Below are 6,000 nucleotides of genomic sequence, written 5' to 3' on the forward strand. Positions count from 1 at the left end.
TATAGGACCAGTATTTTACCAGCAATCGTTTTTACTTAATATCTCAAGAAGTACAGTAAATTATTAAGTGCTTGTTGAATCATTAAACATTAATGCAGTACATATATACTACGCTCAGTGATCTAATGATTATTCATACATATTGTAGCTACCAATCCCTTGAAATAAATTAAACACTGGCTTAGTATTTGGCATAGAATTTGGTTAGTACTAGTAGTTATGCATTTACAGATTTCTGACTGATGGCTGTACAATGCCAAACAACACCTTGCACCAAAGGGGGATTTAAGAGGATTCCTGAGATGAAGCATCATACTGGCCCCTCCCAATTTTAAAATGTTCCCCCATCCAGAAACTATATGGGTGCTAAACATAAAGTAAGAAGAGCATGCTAATCAGGTCCAGCTATCAATGATATAGTAGTTGGTCAACATTATATCCAAGGAGTAAGGCTTTAATTGAGGCTGCAAGTACTCAAGAAATAATCTAACAAAACACTCAATGACTCCAATAAATGTTTTAGAAAATCTAATTGGATTTTATTTTTGAACTATAAGAAACAAAGAAAAACCAGTGAGCATGTGTGAGCTGAAACTGAACTTTTTTTTCTTCATGACTTGGGAACAACTCTTTCACCATCCTCCTGTCATACTATGGCAGACAATAGATGTACAACCAATGTACAAAATTCAATGCTTGGAATGAAATACCATAGCTTGGTTTTTTTTTCCATATTTCAACTGAAACAACAGCTCTAGTAAAAACTTTTAACTACGTATGACAAGGATACAAAATCAGGGAGCTGAGATTCTACACACATGATAAAGCTCCACACATCTATTTCAACCTCTGACACAAACTATGGATATAAAAAGATAGCAATTATTTTATAAGTACGTAGTAGATTTGGCTTCAACTAACTTGTGATAAGTAAGCAAAAAGAACACAATATTATCACTACTAATTTTTCTCTTGCAAGTTTACTATTGTTATTCATTTGTAATTGCTCTGTCATACATGACGATTCTTCTAGGTAAATCAATGTTATAAAGTAACTATGTACATGTGATTGTGTCCTTGTTAAAATTAGCTAAAATTAGCTAATGATTGAAGTAATGTTCTTATGTTTAACTCCCTATATTTACATGTTTTAGCCTTTAAATTTTCAACACCTTTATAATTATCCTTCAAATGCATGTGATTAGATATTAGTTCATGTTTTCTTATACTGTTAATACTGCTGTACATAGCTAATGTGATCACTGCATACTGTATATCACTCTTAGCTAAGAATTTAACACTCATATAATAAGCATTTGAGAAGGAGGCTATAGAGCCTTAGCCCCTGCACTTTGAAGATCAAAACGAGTTGATAATAGTCCTGCGACATTTTTTCATCGAATACTTAATGCATATGGGTTTTAATAACAAGCTGAGTGTGAACTGTTTTCTAGTTACGCATTGTGCACTATATAACCATATAATATAAGATTCACTGATTCACAGTCTCATAACATATCCATAATAGGGCATATACAGCTTACAATCATAATAAATCTTACTAGATTCAGTTAGTACCAACAGAAGCTTGTGCACACAGTAGTAAGAAAATTTTCAATCTGGCAAGAAGCATTGTAACAAATTAATTAAGTAGAAACCATAGAACAGCATTCGCCACATAAAGAGTGTAGGGGATTTTATTCAAGAGCTTGGGAGAATTTTCATTGACATGATCACTTCTTGAACATGTCTGTTTTCACATACCGCAAATACATGTGTGCTTGCAATAAGTCAGGTCATAATAATATTTTGTTTTCCAAGTATATATACATAGTTGTGCACACTATTATTTTGTACATGTACCTGTAATAGGACTGCATTCTACAAAACACTTTATCAGCACATACTGTACTAGTAGTAGCTCATCTATCTTGTTGTCACACATAAGCAACTTTTTGATTGAAAACATGTGATAAGTTTGTTGTTCAAGTATCTATTTTGTTGACTACTATATAGGTATCCAATATACTAGATTAAAACTGAAATTGGTCATAATGGCCTTATAGGCTTGTAGATAGTTATGGAATCATTCTTTCTTTTTGTATATGATTTATGTGTTGTACATGCTGTAGTTAAGACTATTGCTAACACACATAATATACAACCAATTTTAGAAAAGTTACACTTAGCTGAGTATGACAGCATTAACAATTATATATGGGTAATATACAAGATATATATATATATATATACATATTCATTTGACACAATGTACAGCCACAATTGAGTTACAGTAGCTTTATATACACTTCAATTCACAATTCTTCAATTTAATTGTTTGTCAATTAATTTCATGGGTATAGCATATTGATAGCTAACTGAACATATAAGTAGAAGCTAGCATTAAAGACACAATGTGACTGTCAAGTGGGCGTATTAATAATGACAGTGTGAATTAAAATTTCCCATAGACTATCATTGTTTGTCACCAGACAACTAAACTTCTTTCCAACTTTATAATTAATTAGGTGTCACATACACATAAATTATGTGACTGGATTTGCAAAAAGGATCTTTCACAATATGATACCAGGACAAATGACTTGTTTGCTAATTCCCAGACGTTACACCTTGCAGAAATTTTTAAGGTTTACTGCTGCTCGCTGGTGGAATGCAATACCATCTGACTTTCATCCTGCCATCAAAGACCTCCGTTACCATTGATTCTTCCATGATTATCATGCATATCTACTTAATGATTTGTAATAACTATTTAGTTTGTATTTTTTTGCCTGTTTTGTAATGTGAGTTTATGTGTTCAGTTGTTCTTGCTTGTATATTGTGTGTTAGCTAATTTTTGTACTGTGTATTTTTAGTGCTACTGCATGTTGTCACTCCTGCAAGGAAGAACGGCTTTAGTCGATCGTGTGTCATCCTATTGCCTTGATGTCTGGTCAGGAGCTTATAAGTGCCAAAGGTGTTTATGAATTCCTATAGTGAACACCAACATAGCTATATAGATGGGGAAAAATTTGTATGTATCTTTATTATAATTAAGTTATGATTCTCAAAGTTAATAGAATTGGAAGACCCCTTTTCCAAATGCAGTCACATATGTAGTTTGTGACTGATACTTTATACAGTGTAATTAGATAGCAGCAGTGGTTTCCAGTTGATTAAGTATTTCCTGTACAAGTACATACAGGTTTCTGTTGTCCCACATAGACATTCTTTTCACTGAAAAATGAGCCAGGGCTTTTACTGGCTTATGACTTATGGCTATAGTTAGCTAATGCAGTAGTTACATACTGTACTAAGTCTATGAAAATGTAAATTTTTAGATTTGTACCTTTATGCACACAAAATGTTTAAACTTGAAACTTCATAACTTTTAAATAATTCCTCTTAAAGTTTCTATGGGTGAGGTCACAATATAATATTTGGCTAAATTTGATATAAAAAGATGTGCTCGGAACTGGTTAGTGTGTAACAATAACTTATTTGCTGGCAAGTACAAATGTGTGAAAGGCACCTTTTTCACAGATCCAGTGACATTTTAATAATTATCATATTACGTTAGTGAGACACATCACTGTGGAAGTGATTGGTTATTCAAATTCATAATTGGTTACTGCTTCTTACTTACACAATTAGAAGCTGAAACTGATTTCATTGTTGCCAACACTAACTTCAGCTGAAAAAAAATGAAAAAAGATTTATGTTTACATCATGATAGAGGTGTGCGATTATCTAGATATATTCGATTATCAAGATATCATAAGACTTATCGAGATAAGGATGATAGGTTTATTAATCTAAATGATAGTAAACTTCCGCAAATTATTTGTATACCTGATGGTGTAAACACCTCCTGGGGACTCCAACTCTCCTACCACTTGGAAACAGTTTAAGACTAACATTTTTCACTTTTTCATAGTCTTCAAATTGCAATTTGCTCACTTTACTGGTTACAATATTGGCAGTTTACAAAAATAAATAATTGTTTCAGTTATTGAGATATGTTAGATAATTGAGATAAATCCAAAGGAATATCGAGATATGTCTAAATTAGTCATCGCACACCTCTACATCATAATCTTATGGCATGATCATGCACTCAATTTTAGCTAGATTATGTAGCTATCTATAGCTATGGTACGTATATAGCTTGTTTATAAGGCACTGAAATGAATTGCTTACGCATGTGTATATAATACGTATACATATATGTATTTACAAAACTTGAATCTCATGTATATAGTAGATAAGCTTGAGTCTTCATACCATGAATTTTGTGATGATAGTCATTCATAAAAAAGTAGAATCTCAGGGCTTCTAGAATATGAAAATTCTCCTGGCCATGGGAGTAAGCCTCCAGACCCCAAGAACAACAGCCATAACTGTTGTTTGCTTCAAATTCGGCTGTGTATTATTCACTGCCAAAGTTGGCTCTCACATGCTCCGTGCACTACCCCTGATGTCACTGGGCCTGCAAAAACAGAGCATATGGACACAAACTGCACCCAATCACATAACAGATCATATCCAGGATGGAATATATATATATATATATGAATGTTGTATCTTTCATTATAGAATCAATTAGAAAAATGTTTAACTTACTGCTGAAAATTGCTTAGCAATCATGGGTATAAAAAATTATAAGTCATGAAAGTAGACAAATTGTATGATATGTGTTCACTGTAGTCCTATTGTCACAAGCCTGATCACGAATTGTAGCTATGGAGTTGGCTTAATTGTAGGCTTGAGTACATTATGCTTTTTAAATTACCTATTATTCTTTTTTTATTCACCTATTATTCCCCAAGATTACTCCCAAATATTCTTGGAGTAATTCCTGGAATTGTTATTCTTTTGCAGCTGAAAATATAACCACTTGCAAGTATAAAGGCTATACCCAAAGATCGAGACACTCTAATAGAGCAGTCACAACTAAACTTGTCTGACTGTTCTATTAGGGTAAGTGACCGCTCTATTAGAGTATCTCGATCTTTTTGCCCGATGTTGTGCTAGCAATGGTTGTCGGGATGTTCCTTTACGAATTTTTCTGCAATACTACACGGAAAATGTGTGAATTCTAATTAATTATTCCGGAAGATCACCCTATTATTCCAGAATTATTCCTGATTCTTTTTACCACCGATTATTCCAAAAATTATTCCGGCATAATGCACGCATGCCTACCTTAATTGTGACTGGGTTTGTGAATAAGATATACAGTAGGTTGTCTTTCACATACATCCAATTCCATGAACTTGGAAGACCATTACATAGTTTTCAAGATACATACAAACCTGAAACTTTCAGTTATGTTGGTGCTCCCTGCTAATCATATTTCAACACAATAGCCTTTTCAATCAGAAGAATCATCAAAGTGGATAATTCACTGTGTGTGGAACGGTTCTTTTCGCAAATCCGGTCACAATTTGATTATTATGGTTACAACAACAATTGGGCATGTATCACAAACACTATAGCATGCAGTGATGATGATAGTAACACAGCAACTTTGGCTCTGAATTACAATCTTTTTAACGTTTTGCACATTTTCTACTATAAAGTCACCGTACTGTATAGTGCAAAAGTTAAATGGGAGAAAATTTGACAAATTGACGATTAGCATTGCAATTTGTCAAAATAATATTATTCCCTCAAAATTTAGCATTTAGTATATTCTCTATACAATATTGGAGCATTTTGTCTCATCAAAATCCTCGATTGAGTGATTCGTCAAAATTTTCGTGTCAAATATATTTGTGCTATATTGATTATGTAACATGAATAAATGCAAGATGGAAATACATAGAAGAACAACACAAAATGGCCATATTGTAGGAATTTCCATAAGGGCTAAAGGAAATTTTTGCATGGTGTGCTAACACCTAGTAACCGACAAATCTAATTGTCATCTATGTTTTCTTAAAGTAATATAAATTCCATCTCCTTACTATGAAATATCACATTGAAGGTAACAGCTGA

The sequence above is a fragment of the Dysidea avara genome, chromosome 2 (genome assembly GCF_963678975.1).
Source record: "Dysidea avara chromosome 2, odDysAvar1.4, whole genome shotgun sequence".
Classification (NCBI taxonomy): domain Eukaryota; kingdom Metazoa; phylum Porifera; class Demospongiae; order Dictyoceratida; family Dysideidae; genus Dysidea; species Dysidea avara.